This window comes from Rutidosis leptorrhynchoides, chromosome 3 (genome assembly GCF_046630445.1).
Source record: "Rutidosis leptorrhynchoides isolate AG116_Rl617_1_P2 chromosome 3, CSIRO_AGI_Rlap_v1, whole genome shotgun sequence".
NCBI classification, from domain to species: Eukaryota; Viridiplantae; Streptophyta; class Magnoliopsida; order Asterales; family Asteraceae; genus Rutidosis; species Rutidosis leptorrhynchoides.
The window spans coordinates 501,527,660-501,550,490 of NC_092335.1; positions in this window are offsets into that span (position 1 = coordinate 501,527,660).

Genomic DNA, 22,831 nt, shown 5'->3' on the forward strand with positions numbered 1-22,831 from the left:
AATACACTTACTTATGGCAAACACCGATTCGACCTTCTCGGTCCACCATTTCAATCCGATCGGTCCTTCTGTTCCATCAAATTCCAAAGGTTTGCAGGCAGTGAATTCTTTGTAGGTGCATCCTACACGATTTCCTGTACTGCTAGATCCAAGGTTATTGTTGGTATGTAGCGTAGCCTGTACTGTGGCTATGTTTGAAGCTAGAAAAGTACGGAATTCCTCTTCATTCATATTCACGGTGTGTCGAGTAGTCGGTGCCATTTCCTTCAAAATAGTCAAATGGAACAAGTTAATCATACAGAATATTAAGAGTAGTTAATAGTATTTCGTAGCATAATATGAACTCATTTATAAAAGCTTTTTCTTCATATTAGCGTTTTATAAGTTTAAATTCGGGTAGTACCTACCCGTTAAGTTCATACTTAGTAGCTAATATACAATTCAACTACTACAATTCTATATGAAAAACTGATTATAATAATATTTCGCGTTCAAACTTTTATACAATATTTTACAAACTTACAATACCGTTTATTTTACATAAAGCATGAAATATAGCACACAATAACTTTGATACAAGATAGTTGTGAAGATAATTCTAGCTAGTACACAAGTCGTTCAGCAAAGGCAATAAAGACACGTAATTCATACGTCCAGAAACAAGTCATGCATTCTGGTTTTACTAAGACTACTTCCCATCCTTGGTCTTGTGGAACATAACCGTTATGGCCGTTGATAAGACAGTGTGTTGTAACGTCGTCAAAGGAACGAGGGTTACGTAATGACCAACAGTCTCGTAATAACCTAAAAACCTCATTTCTTACCCCAATTACCGACTCCGTAACTTGTGGGAACGTTTTGTTTAATAGCTGTAGCCCGATGTTCTTTTTCTCACTTTGGTGAGAAGCGAACATTACTAACCCGTAAGCATAGCATGCTTCTTTATGTTGCATGTTAGCTGCTTTTTCTAAATCATGAAGTCCTATATTCGGATACATTGAGTCAAAATAATTTCTTAACCCGTTGCGTAAAATAGCATTTGGGTTCCCCGCAATATATGCGTCAAAGTAAACACATCATAACTTATGGGTTTCCCAATGTGATATCCCCCATCTTTCAAACGAAACTCTCTTATAAACCAAGACATTCTTGGAACGTTCTTCGAATGTCTTACAAACTGATCTCGCCTTAAATAGTTGTGCCGAGGAATTCTGACCGACTCTAGACAAGATTTCATCAATCATGTCTCCGGGTAGGTCTCTTAAAATATTGGGTTGTCTATCCATTTTGTGTTTTTAAACTGTAAAATAGACAAGAGTTAGATTAATAAAAAAATACTTATTAATACAAGCAATTTTTACATATATCATAAAGCATAAGCACACTATATTACATATATTACACCACACGAATACAACTATCTTATTCCGACTCGCTTGTTTCCTCTTCTTTGGTTTTGGTTCGTTTTGCCAAGTTTCTAGGGATATATGATGTTCCCCTAATACTAGCTGTCGTTTTCCACAACGGTTTAGAAAAACCTGGTGGTTTAGAGGTTCCCGGGTCATTGTTACAACTTAAGGACTTCGGGGGTTGACGATACATATAAAGTTCATCGGGGTTGGAATTAGATTTCTCTATTTTTATGCCCTTTCCCTTATTATTTTCTTTTGATTTTTTAAATTCAGTTGGGGTAATTTCTATAACATCATCGGAATTCTCGTCGGAATTCGATTCATCGGAGAATTGGTAATCCTCCCAATATTTTGCTTCCTTGGCGGAAACACCATTGACCATAATTAACCCTGGTCGGTTGGTTGAGAATTTTCTTTTACTTAACCGTTTTATTATTTCCCCCACCGGTTCTATTTCCTCCTCCGGTTCCTCCACTTCCGGTTCTGATTCTTCTTCCGGTTTTGATTCTTCTTCCGGTTCCTCTTCGGGAACTTGTGAATCAGTCCAATATATATTCGACTCTTCGTTATTATTAGGTGAGTCAATGGGATTTGTGCTAGAGGTAGACATCTATCACACAATATCAAACATGTTAAGAGATTAATATATCACATAATATATACATGTTAATAATAAATAGTTTCCAATAAAAATGTTAAGCAATCATTTTTAAAGAAAACACGGTCGAAGTCCAGACTCACTAATGCATCCTAACAAACTTGATAAGACACACTAATGCAAATTTTCTGGTTCTCTAAGACCAACGCTCGGATACCAACTGAAATTTCCCGTTCGTATTGATTAAAAACGTTCCATATTAATTGATTTCGTTGCGAGGTTTTGACCTCTATATGAGACGTTTTTCAAAGACTGCATTCATTTTAAAACAAACCATAACCTTTATTTCATCAATAAAGGTTTAAAAAGCTTTACGTAGATTATCAAATAATGATAATCTAAAATATCCTGTTTACACACGACTATTACATAATGGTTTACAATACAAATATGTTACAACGAAATAAGTTTCTTGAATGCAGTTTTTACACAATATCATACAAGCATGGACTCCAAATCTTGTCCTTATTTAAGTATGCGACAGCGGAAGCTCTTAATAATCACCTGAGAACAAACATGCTTAAAACGTCAACAAAAATGTTGGTGAGTTATAGAGTGTCTATGGTTGTTCCGAAATATATATAGATGTGTCGACATGATAGGTCGAAACATTGTATACGTGTCTATGGTATCTCAAGATTACATAATATACAATACAAGTTAATTAAGTTATGGTTGGAATAGATTTGTTACCAATTTTCACGTAGCTAAAATGAGAAAAATTATCCAATCTTGTTTTACCCATAACTTCTTCATTTTAAATCCGTTTTGAGTGAATCAAATTGCTATGGTTTCATATTGAACTCTATTTTATGAATCTAAACATAAAAAGTATAGGTTTATAGTCGGAAAAATAAGTAACAAGTCATTTTTGTAAAGGTAGTCATTTCAGTCGAAAGAACGACGTCTAGATGACCATTTTAGAAAACATACTTCCACTTTGAGTTTAACCATAATTTTTGGATATAGTTTCATGTTCATAATAAAAATCATTTTCCCAGAATAACAACTTTTAAATCAAAGTTTATCATAGTTTTTAATTAACTAACCCAAAACAGCCCGCGGTGTTACTACGACGGCGTAAATCCGGTTTTACGGTGTTTTTCGTGTTTCCAGGTTTTAAATCATTAAGTTAGCATATCATATAGATATAGAACATGTGGTTAGTTGATTTTAAAGGTCAAGTTAGAAGGATTAACTTTTATTTGCGAACAAGTTTAGAATTAACTAAACTATGTTCTAGTGATTACAAGTTTAAACCTTCGAATAAGATAGCTTTATATGTATGAATCGAATGATGTTATGAACATCATTACTACCTCAAGTTCCTTGTATAAACCTACTGGAAATGAGAAAAATAGATCTAGCTTCAAAGGATCCTTGGATGGCTTGAAAGTTCTTGAAGCAGAATCATGACACGAAAACAATTTCAAGTAAGATATCCACTCGAAATAAGATTGTTATAGTTATAGAAATTGAATTAAAGTTTGATTATGATTATTACCTTGTATTAGAAAGATAACCTACTTTAAGTAACAAGGGTTTCTTGATCTTGGATGATTACTTGGAATGGATTTAGAAAACTTGGAAGTAAACTTGCAATCTTGGAAGTAATCTTGATTTTATGAAACTAGAACTTTTGGAATTTATGAAGAACACTTAGAACTTGAAGATAGAACTTGAGAGAGATCAATTAGATGAAGAAAATTGAAGAATGAAAGTGTTTGTAGGTATTTTTGGTCGTTGGTGTATGGATTAGATATAAAGGATATGTAATTTTGTTTTCATGTAAATAAGTCATGAATGATTACTAATATTTTTGTAATTTTATGAGATATTTCATGCTAGTTGCCAAATGATGGTTCCCACATGTGTTAGGTGACTCACATGGTCTGCTAAGAGCTGATCATTAGAGTATATATACCAATAGTACATACATCTAAAAGTTGTGTATTGTACGAGTACAAATACGGGTGCATACGAGTAGAATTGTTGATGAAACTGAACGAGGATGTAATTGTAAGCATTTTTGTTAAGTAGAAGTATTTTGATAAGTGTCTTGAAGTCTTTCAAAAGTGTATGAATACATATTAAAACACTACATGTATATACTTTTTAACTGAGTCGTTAAGTCATCGTTAGTCGTTACATGTAAGTGTTGTTTTGAAACCTTTAGGTTAACGATCTTGTTAAATGTTGTTAACCTAATGTTTATAATATCAAAAGAGATTTTAAATTATTATATTATCATGATATTATGATGTACGAATATCTCTTAATATGATATATATACATTAAATGTCGTTACAACGATAATCGTTACATATATGTCTCGTTTCAAAATCATTAAGTTAGTAGTCTTGTTTTTACATATGTAGTTCATTGTTAATATACTTAATGATATGTTTGCTTATCATAATATCATGTTAACTATATATATAACCATATATATGTCATCATATAGTTTTTACAAGTTTTAACATTCGTGAATCACCGGTCAACTTGGGTGGTCAATTGTCTATATGAAACCTATTTCAATTAATCAAGTCTTAACAAGTTTGATTGCTTAACATGTTGGAAACACTTAATCATGTAAATAACAATTTTATTTAATATATATATAAACATGGAAAAGTTCGGTTGGTTCATCTTCTCGATTGAGGTATTTTCAAGAATCATGAAAGGTTTGAATGCAGATTGTAATCGTCAAGATACAAATGAGGTTTAAGATGAAATCAAGTGGCAAACTTGAAGAAATGTTTAGTTTCATATGTTATAATCAATATTTTAATTCATTTTAATTGTTCAATGTTATTAGTCCACAGTTAGTAGTCTACAATTAGTAGTTCAACAATTCATATATAGTTTAGTATATAATATTCGAATTAATTAATATGTGTCGTGACCCATTATATACATGTCTCAGACTCGATCACAACTCAAAGTATATATATTATTTTAGAATCAACCTCAACCTTGTATAGCTAACTCGAACATTACCGCATATAGAGTGTCTATGGTTATTCCAAATAATATATATATATGCGTCGATATGATATGTCAAAACATTGTATATGTGTCCCGATTTATCCGACGATATTTAAAGTGCGTAAAGTAAATAACAGAAATTAAATGACTATAAATAAAATTGCGAGAATTAAAATTGCGATAAATAATTTGCGATAAATAAATTGCGATAAATAAAATGTAATACGGAATTAACAGTTAGCTAGGAACAGTTAGCTAGGTTTTTGTTAGTGTGGATTCTTAACAAAATTTCTCATAGTTAATTTGTTTGTTTCTAACGAATTTTATTTTGTCCAATATTTTCTTCATTATGCCACTTGTTGGATTCTGATATGTCAAAATCCAAATATGAAATTGAATGAAAATGGTTATTCTGTGGTGAACGGATTCGTATATCTGTGGATGTACGTAGGATAGTAAATGACTGTTGAATCAGATTCAAAGAATGTACAGTGTAACTTATTAATGTGAAATCTAAATATTCCTCGGGTATTACCTACCCGTTAAAATATTTTCACCATTAACAGTTTGTACAAAAGAATTTTTAATTACAATCTTTATGAAAATATACATACATATATATTTTCTTCAGATGTAATCATGAATTTAATGAGTTAATATGATGGTAAACTCATTTGATTTACCGTTAGAACTAGAATACATAATCTCTAAAACATTGGAGATTACATAATCGTCATGTAGAACGAAGATAAATGATGTAGAACGATACGTAGAACGAAGATCATGCTTGGGGGTATAGATTGTGATATTGTGGCGTGTGGTGTTGATGGTACGGGTGCTGTTGCTGGTGGTTCTGTTGGTGTCGGTGATGTTGCTGAAGTTGGTAAGTTTTGCACCATATCCTCCAAATTGATTACTCGAGCGCGAAGTTCGTTGATGTAACACCCTGAATTTTGTGTGTCAGGAAATGTTCCTGAAGGTGTCAGAAAATGTGTGCACCAGAAAGCGCCACAAAAGGTCTACCTAACACTTATGCATTTTCAGAATTTACATTAGAATCAGGATTTGTCAGAATCAGTCCCTGAACTTCAGAATCTGTTTAGACCCTTATGCGCGCCGTGCACATTCAGGGTCCGTGCCGCGCACCCCACCTGGGACAGTTTTCTGCCTTTTTCTATTTTGAGTCAAATGAGGGGCTTTTTGATCTTTTCACTTGAGGACGGATCTGTAGCCTTATTAGCAGATTTGGATCCAATTATGGATCACTTTCACATCCACAACTCTCTCATCTTCAAACTCTAGAGAGAGGAAGAGTTTTAGAGAGGGAAAGCTCCATTTGGAGAAGAAGGAGGGTGACTCGGGTTAAGGTACAAGAGTTAAAGTTGTTCACCTCGTTCACGACAACGTTTTGGTAGTGTTTGTAAGTTCTAACTCTGAATTTTGTTGTTTATGATTCTTGTTCATGTTTGGGGTTTGAGCTAGTTAGGTTTATAAACCCCATTTCTCATGAAATTGGGGGTTTTGTTGTATTGCTAGTGTAAGTATACCCGATTATTGTGGGTTTAGGGTTTGATGATGAATTTAGAAGTATTTGTCTTGGTTTGTTAGTTAAACCTCTAGATTGAAAGGTTGTTAGTGACTTTGATGTTCTTAAGAACAAGTTTTGCTAGTCAAAATTGACGTTGACTTGGTTTGGTGTCAAAATGGATTTTGAGTCAAGTTTTGGTGAATCAAGTATCTAAATACTTGATTTAGGTATTAATTGGTGTTTTAGAAATATAATCACTAGTCGTTAGTGATTTTGGGCGTTTTATGACTTTGGTCAAAATGGGTAATTTGAATTGGGTCAAAATTGATGACGACACTAATTTGGATAAAATGGATGATAAACGCTTTTGTTAAGTGTTAAATAATGTTTTTGGATGTAATTACTCGCGAGAAGTAATTTTGGGGTTAAAGTGATATTTTAACATAAGTCAAACGTGGTCAAAAGCTATATGGGTCAATATTGCACGTGTTGGGGTTTTGGTGTAATCGGTGTTTGAAATGATTACTACCTAAGTAGTAATTTAGTGTTAAGACCTAGGTTTGGTCTAATTGGTGTAAAGTATGATTTGAGTTAAATTGTACTTTGTTGTGTTGGTTTGAATTACCACCCGAAGTGGTAATTGGTTTGTGTCCATTAGGTGTTAAATGGGCGGGTTTTGACGAGCAAGGTGTGACCCCTCGGCTAAGGGAAGTTTGTGTCGGGTTCTCTTTTAGAGAATGGCTATTTATGTGTATATTGTACCTATGTGTGATATAGGTGGTTACTTGCTCGAATTTGAGGACGAAGATCATGTTATACATGACTTGTGCGGGCATTCCAAGGTGAGTGGAATGATTATATATGTATGTATATAATGTATTTATTTGTATGCTATGGTATGAACCAAAGAGCACGTAGTGCCATAATATATGCGATTGTGCTATAATGTGAACCAAAGAGCCGGTAGCGTCATAGTACGTGTGTTGTAGTGTGAACCAAAGAGCCGGTAGCACTACGGCACGAGTTGTTAGAGTGTGAACCAAAGAGCCGGTAGCACCATAACCGATGCGTATGGTGTGAACCAAAGAGCCAGTAGCACCATGACGCGAGAATGGTTAACCATATGATTTGTGTATGTGTTGTAGTGTAGCATATTATATTGTTTGAGTATATACTATTGGTATTACTAGCTTGCGATATTGGAGGTTATTAGCCTTATACTTGAGATGGTTGCTAATTATATTGCTAGCATGTATGCGGTATGTGTGTAAGTGACTTCAAGTAGGTATATTATATATGTATATGTATATTTATAATTATTGCATTCACTAAGCTTTATGCTTACCCCTCTAGTTGTTTACCTTTTTCAGGTATTTTGTTATGAGGCTAGCTAGTTGTTAGACTAGTTGCGTAGGAGCGCTTGGGCTCGATGGGGTAGCTTTTGGATATGCGAACGCGGATTGGGGATTTGGTAGTCCCCGGGATTATGCTCTTTGTATCGGATTGGATTATAGAGTCCTAACTCATCTAAGTGTAAATTGGGATTGAAACTTGTATTTTGTACGAAAGTCGTAAAACGACCGACGTGGGTCCGGTGTCCTAAAAATCGTTTTATTATTGGAACGTGTTAGTCTTGTTTATTATAATGTGTTGTGAAAAGCGTTTCATCTAAAAGTGTCAGGAAGTGGGAGATCTTTAATCAAAATTTGGAAAATCCGGACAGAGGCTGTCAGGCCTTGTGCGCGCCGCGCACCTAAAGGGTTGCGCGCCGCGCACCCTTCTGAAATAAAAAAAATCTTTTGCTGCGTATTCGATTGGATAACGGGTTGAGTCGTTACAAGTGGTATCAGAGCATAGTCTAAGGGAATTAGGTGACCTTAGAATAGGTGCCTATTCTTAGACTTATTGACAGTTACGTATTATTTGCTGGACTTGTTGGAATGCAGGTCAGATTGAGATTTGTTAGTGCCTTAGAGTAGGTGACTAACTAGGACTTTTGCTTGTCCAAGGTGTGATTATGTGGGGCCTTATTTCGTGTGTAAATTAGTGCCTTAGATAGCTAGTGTTTAATGTAAGTAGGCGAACTTGGACGTTGTTTCAGTGATAGTCACCTAGGTTGTAGGTTGACTTATTGTTGTGGTGTACCTGTGTACGTTTATTACTATATTGTATATTGGTGTATATATACATGTATCTATTTGGTGCGGTGTCCTAAGGACGAATCTATTGGAGAGATTCGCATGTTTGGCTATTTGAAGTGATCAAGTTCGCTGTGACGACCCGAAAACTTTCGACCAAATTTAAACTTAATCTTTATTTGATTTCAACACGATAAGCAAAGTTTGTAAAGTTGAATCTCAAAAATTTTGAACTATTTTCATATATACAATTACCCTTCGATCATTTTCGACGATTCACGAACAATTAAATGTAAATAGATATGTGTGTGTATATATATATATATATATATATATATATATATATATATATATATATATATAATAATTGAAAATATAATTTGAAATATTATATGTTGTTGTTATTAAATGTATTATGTAAACTAAAATAAAAATAGGATATTATAATAATTATTATCTAAAACATATCTATTTATATATAAATAGAGTATAATAAAAATAAATATTTGACGAATCATTTTGACCACGTGTTTCACATTTTATGACTAAAATAAACACAAGTACGTAATATAAAAAAAAACTTGGGATTTTCTCTATACTTTTACCCATTATCAACTGAGCACGAATTCCAGTCCGTGAATGAAATACGTAGACAACGGCTAACTTAATCACCTGTTTATATTTTAAATTATATTATAATATAATTATCATATTAATAAAATTAATGATTGCTACTGATTGAACATATAACCGGATTTGGATTAAGAATCAAAATTATTGATATTCACGAGTGTTGGATTATATAGAAAAGGTGATTGATGTGCGTAGAGGTGTATACGAAATAGTTATATTTTACTAGGAAATACTATTAAAAACGATACAATTTTACACAAGTTATTTATTTATTTTTAGAGTGGATATACCTAAACCTTGCTACAACACTTATAGGCAGTGTACTTAATCGTACAGTAGTGTAGTTTTTAGTAAGTCCGGTTCGTTCCACAGGGATCTAGCCAAGTTTAACGCTATATTTTTAAAACTATATTTGTATAAATATATATATATATAAATATAAGTAGTATTATTATTATTATAAAAGGGGGTTTTTACGGTTTAATGACCGGTTTGTCGATTTTAAAACTTTAGTCTCTGTTAAAACCTAATGTAAAATATTAAAAATAAAAATAACTTAATTTAAAGCGTAAAGTAAATGACGATAATTAAAGTACGATAAATTAAAATGCGATAAATAAAATGACAATAAATAAAATTGCGATAATTAAAAAGTACGATAATTAAAAGTGCAATTAAATAAAATGACAGTAAATAAAAGTGCGAAAAAATATGAAATAAAGAAATTATGCTTATTTAAACTTCCGTAATCATGATGTTTGACGTGTTGATTTTAGTTTATTATCATGGGTTAATTATCCTTTGTCCTGGATTATTCAATATGTCCATCTGGTTTTTGTCCATAACAGTCCATCAGTCATAAATATAAAGTGCGAGTGTCCTCGTCAAATTATCCTTATAGCCGAAGTCAAATATTCCAACTAATTGGGGACTTAAACTATAATTACACCAATTTTCCTTGTATGTAAATCACCCCTGTTTTAATAACTCCATTGACTATTAATCCATTCCTGTGTCCGGTTAAATGAACGATTATTAGTACTTATAAATATCCCGCCCATCGTGTCCGATCGAGTGTATATGGTTATTTATAGGTACGTCCAATTGTAAATCTTTATATTAAATTAACGAACTATCATTCAATTAAACAAATATAAAGCCCATTAATAGCCCATAGTCTAATTTCCACAAGTGTCGTTCTTTTGTTCAAACCCTAATTATGGTAAAAGCCCAATAACCCCGTCTTTAATATTTAGCCCAACATCAAGATTACTTCGGCTTAAATAAGCATAATAATAACTTAGCTACGAGACATTAATTTAAAAAGGTTGAACATAACTTACAATGATTAATAATAGCCTAGCGTTACACGGAGAGAATTTCGACTTACACACTTACAACATTCGCTAACATACCCTTATTATTATTAATCTTAAATTAAAATTTAAATTAAAAATTATATATATATATATATATATATATCGTAAGAGTGAGAGATAGATTAGAAAAAGGTGTAAAACATTCGACCAAAAACTGCGAAATTTATAGATGTGGCCAGCCTTTCACTGCCATGCGATCGCATGGAAATTGTGCCTTCTGGCCATGCGATCGCATGGCCTGCTTTTCCAGCTCACAAAGATTCTAAAACGTGGGCTGCTGCATTTTTTTAATATATATATATATATATATATATATATATATATATATATATATATATATATATATAATTTATATAATTATATATATATTATGTTATATTCTTGTACATAGTTGACTCGTAATTTTAGGTCCGTTGCGTCGCGCGTTGAGAGTTGACTCTGGTCCCCGTTCCAATTTTTCGAACGTCCTTTCGTACTATTTAATATCTTGTACTTTGCGTTTTGCGGCTCGTACTCTTGTAACTTTTAGACGTTTCTGATCAATAATTTGAACCACTTTGATTGTACTTTGTACTTTTGAGCTTTTTGGTCGTTTGCGTCTTCAATTCGTCGAATCTGTTTTTTGTCTTCACCTTTTTATTATTTAAACGAATATCACTTGTAAATAGAACAATTGCAACTAAAAGCTTGTCTTTCTTGAGGGATAATGCTATGAAATATATGTTCGTTTTTAGCATTATCAAATATTCCCACACTTGAGCGTTGCTTGTCCACAAGCAATATAGTCTTGAAATAAAAATACTAGAATCACTTCTTTATTCTTCACACTTTGTACATCAGTGATTTTGATTTGGCGGTATGAACAATGATAGTAACGTTGTGGTTTACAGTCCCACATGACTATGAAAATTTAGATCCTTAAGGAAATTGGATCTTTATAAAAACATTTGATCTTTTAAAAATTCAATCTAGCTTTTACCCTAGATAAGTTTTTCGGAATAACCCTTCACCGGTGTTTACGAAATTGTTTTTGTGGGTTTTGTGGGTTTCAGATTTGAAAATTTTAGCTCAAAACTTGCGGTTTTGTGTCACCCACTTGCTAACCTTGTATTAGGAAAGCAACACGTCTAGTACACTTGCTCCGTATATTACCTTTCTGTAAACTACCGTCCGGTTGTAAAGGAAAGCGTTGAACAAGCAACTGTTAAGGCAATGTCCCGTGATATGCTTTTGATTATGGTCTATAACGTGTCGGATGCAATTACTATCCTTTGTAGGAGCAATAGTAAAGCTCACCCTTATAGTTTTTCGGTTTGGCACAAGGTCCTGTCTTCGACCATGCTATGCAACCACCGTTCTTACGGTTGACACCCGATTTGGTTCAGGTGACCTAATGAATTCCAGGTGAATTCCTAGGATTTTACGTTCAATGGTACTGAACGCATTAAAAATGGGTTTTCAGAAAACAAATCGGTTTGTAATTTTGATCAAAATATTTTCTCGTTCAAGCTCGAGTTTAGATATCATCGAATTCCATGAGTTTGTAATTCTCAATCTTTAAAGTCAATCTCAAGGATTGAGTAATATCAGTCTTAAAAGCTGATTTTTAATCTTTAAGGAGATTATCCTTTTTGGGGATCTGATTCATTAGTCTTATAAGCTAATTTGCACGGTGCCCCCCATTGTACGAGACAGATCCTCTCATGGTTAGGATAAGTCTGACCACTTGGCGACCCTGTTTGATGCTGAGGTCCGTGGATTTCCAGCTGATTTTCGAGAAAACTTTTCAAGGTTTTTCGTAGACTCTACAACTAGTCTGGATGACAACTTCCTGACCTAAATCAAGAAGCGCGTGTCTTTTTCTCGAAAGACTTTACTTCATTTTAAATTCCATTTATATTACAATAAACTGGGTAAAACTGATTAATATCGTCCAAAACAAAAGTATTTTCAATTATTTGTACAAAAATATGTGATAAATGTTCTAAATAACTTGGTAAATTTTTCCCACACTTGGCTTTTATTTTCCTTTCTTTGCCTTTTTATTTTCCTCTATTCCATTTTAAAGGAATTCTAACATTTTGGGTTGTTTCTCAATTTATGTCCTTTCCGAGGTAACAATAATTTCGGTGTTAACACCTAGTTTTATCGTTCATAAATATGTATAAACATGATTTTGAGTTCATTTAATTGAAAATTTTGAAATTTTTTACTAGAATTGGGTAGTCAGTATATAAGACTAGGGATGTTCTTTATTATCAGAGAGCACTAGATTCTAATACAACTACTGCGTTACTAGTATTTTTAATGGTAACCAAGTGTTTAAGTTAAAAAATTTAAAAATTCGAAAGAATTTAACTCCTTCCCACACTTAAGATTTTGCAATGCCCTCATTTGCAAGAAATCAGTAACAATTTAAATTATTGAGGGTGATTAGCGTAGAAAAATGATTAAATTTTACCAAAGTTTCCAAACATATTGGCGTTTGTTTGTTGAATGATAAATGGTGCACATCATTTGTTTATTCCGTCTTGTTGTTACATCACATTTGTTTTTCGTTTTGTCGTCAAAATCAGTAGCTTTTGCTGAACTTAATGCCAGTCTTTGAAAGTTCGCTGTTTTACTCTGTTGTATACAATTGACAATATACATACATACAAATAATAACATGCATGGTAATTTGAAATGGGACTTAACATCCCACTTTCAAATTAAATATGAAATATTAGTACAACATAAAAAAAAAAAAATTAAAACTTACATTAAAGTATCACAATATTATATGTTAAAACAAATTTAATAGAAATAATAAAAAATTAAAAATCACCAACGGGAACTATATCAATCTGGATAGGGGTTCCAGTTCATGTCGTCGGGCGGGTTCCACGGTTGGTTATAGGTGTACTGATAGGCCTGGTTGGGGTCGTAGAGAGTAAATGGTGGTCGCATATCGGGCTGGTGTGGAGGATAGTAAGCAGGTCAGGTCGGTACGTAGTTATTTGGTACCTGAGGTGATAGCTGGCTCATGATCTGATGCTGATGATAGTGCCATCTATCATGCTGTCGTTGCCTAGAATGCTCGTACACATTCTCGGCGTGCCACTGCTCGAACTGACTATGTCTAGCCTCGTTTGTCATTTCTACCTCATCTATAAGCTGGTAAACGTCAGTCATAGCCTCCCTAATGACATCCCAAATGTCATCCGGTTCCTCCATTTCCTCATCTAAACCTCTCTCTACCTGTGGATGATGACCATCATATGGTACTGCTTGATTACGTCTGCTCTTTAATACCTTTACACCCTGATAGACCTTCAATCCTAAAGTATCAACCTGTTACCTACACACCATCAGTAGACCCCCTTGATCCCTATCTACACCCAAATACTCTCCAATGAGAGTAACAAAAATACCTCCTCCTATTATTCCCCCATCCTGTATTCCTGCCACTATTTTGGACAGATAAAAACCAACACAGTAGGGGTTATTAACAAAGCTTCTAGGGTTTCGAATACACTTAAGGTAAAATAAATCGTGTAAGGTCATCTTCTCCTTGTTTTTACCTCTTTGTGTAATCGAATTACCTAAAAATCTATGTATAATACGTAGCTCTGCTTTGTTAATATCTAAATAGGAGTGTCTTCCTCCCAGCGAAAAAACATTATAATTTGACATACGCCTCCAGACGGCGTCCGAGTCAAAATTCCTATCTACCCTTTCACCATGATAAATCAAATTTGTACAATCAGGTGGTAGTAATTCACCAGGAGTGTAAATCTGTAAAGCCCTGGCCATGTCCAGCATGGACATCCTGTACATCCTACGGCCAAGTAAAAATCTAAGAAAACTTCTATCATCTAACCTAACTACATCCGCATTAAGTGATATAGTACTCATAAGCTCAACACACCATTCCTTATATACAGGCCTACTAATGGTGAATAAATGCTCCCAATCGGGAAAAGAAGAGTTCCCATATCTTTGGATCAGATGCTGCCTAACTGAGTTAACTAGTTGGACCCTTTCCAAAGGCTCCTAATCGATTACCCTAGGTACTTCTACATTTTTTGTTACCAGTTTAAATTTGTTACTTTGGTACGTCGGGTAATCTCTCCAACTTCGATCAAATCTCAAATTGGGATGCAACTGTTCTTCATGAATCGTTGGGTGTTCTATTATCGAATGAATTGGAAATTGTACGTAGGCATTAACATATTCTTGTTGGGGATCATAATACGATACGTGTTGATCAGGTTGTTGTTATTGTTCTTGTTGTTGCTCTGGTTCATATTGCATTTCTGGTTCAGGTTCTGGAGCAGGTTGCCTAGATGATGATGATGCACCATCAGTATCGGTAAATCTCTACAAAAAACATTGAACACAAAATTTTTGCATCCAAATATGCATTAGTATTAGCAAAATAACAACTTGAAACAATTACAATAACATGTTTAATCAAAATTAAACTTATACACATTTTCACAATTTTAACAATTCTACACTTTTTCAAATAAGCATATATGAAAATGTTTACAAAGTTCATAAGCATTCTACTCAAATAACATGTTAAAATAACCATTACTAGCAATTAAACAAGTTTCAAATGGCATTTACATCAATTTAATCAAGTCCGTGAATTTTAGACTTAAAAAGTCCACGTTAATTCTCAAAAATCATGTTTAGGATCAAAGTTTGGATCATTTAACTACCTAAACATGTTACACTACTTAATTAAGCAATAATTCATGACGAAATCGGCCATAACCTGTTTATATCAAAAAAAAAAACCCCAAATTGCTCAAGAACACAAACCCTAGATTTCTAAAAATTTTGAAGTTTTTGGCTTCAAATCATGTTAAATAGCATCAATCTAGGTTATACATGCATAATATACTAACAATATAACTCTAATTACACTAGAATTTAACAAAATCAAATGAGGTAAAATATTGATAATTATCACAAAAACTAGGAAATTTAAGAGTTTAGGGGTGTAATTGTTACCTTCCTGCTTAAAAATCCGAACCTATGCATGATTAGAGCGGATTATTGTGAGAAATTTGGAGTAATTTGGTGAAAAAATGAGAATTTTTGAGTGTGTTTGTGAGTTTGTTCGTGTGTATGTGTGTGTTGGAGTGAAAACAGAGAACTCGCTGGGCTTTTGATACCTGGCCAGTATTTGGTCCTCATGCGACCGCATGGGTTCCAAGTGCAAACCCCATGCGATCGCATGGGGTGTAGGGTTTTTTTTTTTTTTTTTTATAAAAACCTTCACTTAATAAAACATAAATTAATAAATTTTAAATATTTGTTTCTTTTAAGAATGAGGGCGTTTCGGATCATTGTCCTAGTCCGTCTCTCAACAAAGTTTTAAAATTTGTTCCTTTTTAAGCGTTGTTTTAAAAGCAAAGATTTTTGGGTTTTTTTAATGTTTTTGACATACTTTAATTCAATAAGATAAAAATAATGATAATAAAAGTTCTCGTCCCGCCATCGGGTAAAGCAATTTCGATTCAACGAGCTAGTTTTCAACTCACGACGAATTTTAAATATCAAATTTTTAACTTAATGAAATAAAGTAAATTTTTGTTTTTAAAATCACACCAAACTTAAATTTAAAATGCATAAAATTAAAAATTCATATCATTAATATTTTTATACATACAAACTTATATTAAAAATATTAATTTTTCAAATATTTACAAACTTAAATATATTGATTTTAAACAGTTTACAATATTAATTTAATATTTATATATTAATTTTAAAAAAACAAGGTAAAAATTAAAATTAAAAATCTTTTTGGTCTTTTATCCCATTTTAATCAATCAAATATTATCAAAAATATACGCCTCTCTTTTCGGTAAAGTATTTTCGGTTTCATAATCTAGTTTTACTCCTGACGAATTTCTGAAATATTTTGGGTTGATTGATTAAAGATATTTATACCTGAAGAATAAACGGTAAATTTCGCAGAGATGTAATAAATTTTTGTATGATATTAATAATTTCGGTTACGCATACCTAATTTTATTGAATACCAATTTAATACTATCAGTGTTTATTATCAAAAGGTTAAAAGCAATAAAAATAAAAATAAAAACTATACATACTTACCTGTGAGATAGAATTCTCAGAGACCTGCTTTAGCCGACTCATAGGAGAGTCGTGTGATTTGGTTTTCCATAGCTACATAAGCGTAACCTCGATTCTTCAATATCTTTTCCTCTAAACATATAAACGGTCCTTCTCTGCATAGAGTAACAAATTCGGTATTTGAATATGTTTGATTATTTGAACATTTACCTTCGTGTGACCATTTTCCGCATTTATAACATCTTTCAAGGTGTCGTGCTCTTCTTTTTGTTGCGGATTTTGATTTTCTTTTACCAAAATGTGTCTTATGATGATCTTTCCTGAGTTCTTTCCTTACTTCGTCACATCTGCCTCTTATTACTGACACCAGGTCACTCGGGAGTGTGTCATTATTACGTTTAGTAATCAAAGCGTGTAGCATTAGACCATGGTTTAGTTCAAAGGAATTCTTCATCTCGTAAAACCTAAAAAAATAAAAATTCAGAATGGAGGGAGAAGACTAGTTCTTTAGGGTCTGCTAGGGAAAGACCATTCGGATTCCATTCTCGAGAATTACACGAAAACAGAATATCTAACTCTAACAGAAATACATATTATCCTAAAAAGATTCAAATTTTCCCACACTTAGTTAGCTGTGGTGTCAAAATTGTGATTAACTTCATCTTCAACTTCCATTGGATTATCTATGTAATGTTTAACTCTGTGACCATTAACCTTAAATTCAATCCCATTTGAATTTATCAACTCTATTGTTCCATATGGGAAAACTTTTTTGACTATAAATGGTCCAGACCATCTAGATTTCAATTTTTCAGGAAATAACTTGAATCATGAATTGAAAAGAAGAACTCTGTCGCCTTCTTTAAATTCTTTTGAACTTCTGATTCTTTTATCATGCCATTTCTTCATTCTTTCCTTATAGATTAACGAATTTTCATATGCTTCATGTCTTAATTCTTCTAATTCGTTTAGTTGACTTAACCGTAGACGTCCGGCTTCATGTAAATCAAGATTACATGTCTTCAAAGCCCAAAATGCTTTATGTTCAATTTCTACTGGAAGGTGACATGCTTTTCCGTAAACGAGTTTAAAAGGTGTGGTACCAATTGGAGTTTTGTAGGCTGTTCTAAAAGCCCAGAGTGCATCCTCCAATTTCATGGACCATTCCTTCGGATTTGATCCTACGGTTTTCTCTAGAATACGTTTTAAAGCTCAGTTGGTATTTTCAACTTGTCCACTTGTTTGTGGATGATAAGCAGTTGAGATTTTATGAGTTACTCCATATCTTTTGAGAACTTTCTCAAGTTGATTATTACAAAAATGAGTACCCCGATCACTTATTAAAGCTTTCGGTGTTCCGAACCTTGCAAAAAGACGTTTTAAGAAGTTGACTACAACTCGTGCATCGTTTGTTGGTAGAGCTTGTGCTTCCGCCCATTTAGATACATAATCAATGGAAACGAGAATGTAGAGATTATTATGAGATTTTGGAAATGGACCCATAAAGTCAATACCCCAAACGTCAAATACTTAACATACTTGAATGACATTTTGTGGCATTTCATCACGTTGACTTATTTTTCCGGCCCTTTGACATGCATCACAGGATTTGCAAAGAAGGTGTGAGTTGAGGCCCATAATACCCTCATGTTGGTCCTGTGTGACAATGATTTAAGATTTGACTAGCTTCATCCACGAATACACACCAGCGTATTATTCCATCGAGACAACTTTTAAACAAATGTGGATCTTCCCAGAAATAGTGTTTTATATCACTAAAGAATTTCTTTCGTTTTTGGTACGACAATCCTTTTTCAAGGAATCCACATACTAAGTAGTTTGCATAGTCTGCAAACCATGGAATTTCATTATAATCTATCTTCAATAGATATTCATCAGGAAAGTTATCTTGTATGGCCGATTCATTTAGAACTTCTAATTCGGGATTTTCAAGACGAGAAAGATGACCAGCGGCGAGATTTTCTGCTCCCTTTTTGTCTCGGATTTCAATATCGAACTCTTGTAAGAGTAAGATCCAACGGATTAATCGTGGTTTGGCATCTTGTTTTGAAAATAGGTATCTAAGAGCAGAATGGTCGGTATAGACCACCGTTTTAGCTAGAACGAGATATGAACGAAATTTGTCAAAAGCAAAGACAATAGGAAGGAGTTCTTTTTCAGTAGTTGTGTAATTTGTTTGTACTCCTTGTAATGTCTTACTAGCATAATAAATAGGTTGAAATCGTTTTTCAATCCTTTGTCCTAAAACGGCTCCAATTGCAAAAACATTTGCATCGCACATGAGTTCAAATGGTAGATTCCAATTTGGAGTTATCATAATCGGCGCATTCGTGAGTTTTTCTTTAAGAATATTAAAAGATTTGATGCATTCATCTGAAAAGATGAATGGAGCATCCTTTTCTAGGAGTTTATTCATAGGAGTGTCAATTTTAGAAAAATCTTTTATGAAACGTCGGTAAAAACCGGCATGCCCTAGAAAACTCCTAACTCCTCTAACATTGGTAGGATGTGGAAGTTTAGCAATTACATCTACTTTAGCTCTATCTACTTCAATTCCTTCTTTTGAAATTTTATGACCAAGAACGATGCCTTCTTTAACCATGAAATGGCATTTCTCCCAATTAAAAACTAGATTTGATTGTTCGCATCTAATAAGCATTCGTTCAAGATTAACTAGACATGTTTCAAAAGTATCACCGAAGACTGAAAAGTCATCCATGAAAACTTCCATGCATTCTTCTATCATGTCGTGAAAAACGACATCATGCACCTTTGAAAAGTTGCAGGGGCGTTGCAAAGTCCAAATGGCATGCTTTTGAAAGCAAAAGTACCATAAGGGCACGTAAATGTGATTTTCTCTTGGTCCTCGGGTGCTATTGGAATTTGAAAATATTCGGAAAAACCATCAAGAAAATAATAGTAACTATTTCCGGCTAATCTTTCCAACATTTGATCAATGAAAGGTAAGGGAAACTGATCTTTTCTGGTGGCGTTATTTAATTTTCTATAATCAATACAAACATGCCATCCTGTTACAGTCCTAGTAGGAATAAGCTCATTTTTTTCATTTGTGATGACAGTCATGCCACCCTTCTTAGGTACACATTGAACTGGGCTTACCCATGGACTATTAGAGATTGGATAAATTAAACCTGCATCTAGCAGTTTAATAATTTCTTTCTTAACAACATCTTGCATATTAGGATTTAGTCTTCGTTGGCGTTGCACATACATTTTATGACCTTCTTCCATAAGGATTTTGTCACGACCCGGAAAATTTCGACTAATTTTGAACCAAACTCTCGACACGATTTAATATTTCGACACGATAATCAAAGTCTGTTAGGTTGAGTCTCAAAAATTTTGAACTGTTTCATATAATCATTTGATCTTCAACTATTTTTGACGATTCACGAACAATTAATTGTAACCTGATATATATATATGTATGTATATATATATATATATATATATATATATATATATATATATATATATATATATATATATATATATATATATATAATTAGAAATATAATTTTAGCTATTGTATGTTGTTATTATCAAAAAAAAATAAAAAATTTATGTAGGTAAAATATAACAAAAATTGATGACTGCTTATCAACTCATTTCACTTGTTTTTAGATGTAAGGTTTTTATTATTTTATTTTTTTAATTCTACGCTTTTTGCTTATGAATTAAATCCCACTAGTCTCTTGGCCATATTACAAATGAGAACCCACACCTACATATAGTGTGCATTCACTATCGACACCTATCAAGATCATTTACCTGTTTATTACTATAGTTAATTGAATGAATCACTGTTGTTGATTGAAATACATGTCCACCACTATCTATCAATATCCATCAAATAACTCATCTATTTTATATAACAATATTTACATCCTATATATATTCTTATAACTATATTATGTATATGTATATGTATGTTGACAACCCACCATGTAACCATTAACTTATCTAATATTCGATGACTAGATATATACTTTATATGTTATACGTTTCAATCACCAATTAAATCCACTAGTCTTTATCCATCCACTAACCCATAATATATAATAGATATACACTTGATTATGATTAAAACAAATCATGAAACTATCTGCCAAACATTCATTTCTGTTTTCAATTATTGACACCCAACACACACATTCTCAATAATCTTCTTTCCTATCCTATATATATATCTACATATTACATTTATATATATAACATATAAACATGCACATGTGGAAGTGCAGAGAAAATCACCACCACCTAATATTTATTTGATCACCTTCCCTCCTCTTCAATTCATCCCGCCACCAGCCTAATCATGACCACCCTCATCCGCCACCCACAACCACCATCTCTTTCTTTCCCCCTCTCTCTCTAGCTTCGGTGACAACCACCATACTCATCTCTCGACCACCATGAATCACCTTGTGTTTCTTGTTTTCGCAAAACGTCTCAATCATCAACCATCACCTCCTCTTATATATACATACATCTCCACTCCACCATCATCACCATGAACCGCCACCCCACCGGCCATCTTCCACCTTTCAACCATCATGGACCATCTTGTTCTACTTCAAAACCGTGAGCCACCATCACCCGTCACCACAACCTTCAACCACCATTGACACAATCTCCTTTCGTTTAACAAATCGTGAAAAAACCCACTTTCAATCACCTTCATCCACCAACACTCAACAATCACCACCACGACGATCTCCATCTCCAATACCGTGATGTACAACCTCCTCCTTCACCCACTGTAACTGTTTCTGTCTCTAACCGACACTTTATCACCACCATAATCCGCCACCTTTATCTCTCTCTCTACCTCTCAACTTCGTGAAACCCAGAAACAAAACAGCACCCACTCTTATTTTTTTCTGTGTTGGACGAACCAAAACCACTCCACAAGACACCATGTACAACCACTTCAACGTTATCATTCAACACCAGCTCCGTTACCTTCCATTCTCTCTTCCTCTCTACAATTGTTCCCAATTATGTTCTATGTTTCTGTCGATCAAGAAGCTGTAAATCGCAGCTATCTCTGCTACTATTGACAACCGTGAACCAACCTAGAACCACCAAGGTATCTCACAAATAAACCACCATTGAGTTCTATTTTTCCTTCTCTGTTTTAAAACTACCGGAAACAACACCGGTGTGATTTTTTTTCTTGTCTCCTTGCTTCACGATGCAAAGCATCACCGTCGGTTGCTACTGTTGCAGTTGCATCTTTTCGAACTCCATAGACCACTTCTATCACTCGCTATTACTGCTGTAAGTTACTAATCTTACTGCTATTTCGCTTATGTTTATGTTATATTACAATAATGAAATGATTAAAAGACGCTAAATACTAAATATAACTATAAAGGAAGAAAGTGATAAAGATGATTCCCTATGGTGGCCGACACTCATCAAACAACTAGCCCCACAATCCATTAGTATGTATAAAATTAGGTTGTTGGACGGTTGAACTCATGATACATGGAACTTGGGCCGTGACTTTTGGAACCCAATAAAACTTGAATCCATTAAAAACGCGACGATGAGCCTTCGAACTACTTGTTGTTATGAGACTTGGACTATGATCTTGCTCAATAACTTGGACGCTTTCCATTTTAAGATTATGATTATGGTAATGCATAATAATGAAAACAATGATGATGAGATAATGATAAATAATAAAGGTTAATGATGCTTGAAACGATAACGAATATGATTTTATGACTATGAGAAGTAGATGATAACACATATAAATAAAAATGTGAGTTAATGATAACGATGATGATGATGATAATACTTAATAAAAGATGATGATGGAAAGATAATTTGGGAAGACGAAGAAGAAAAATTTAATCGGATTAAGAACAAATTATATAGATTTTAGAGTGACATAATTTCAGAAAAACAAAGTTAGACGAATGATTAAGAGTGTTATCGGTTTAGCG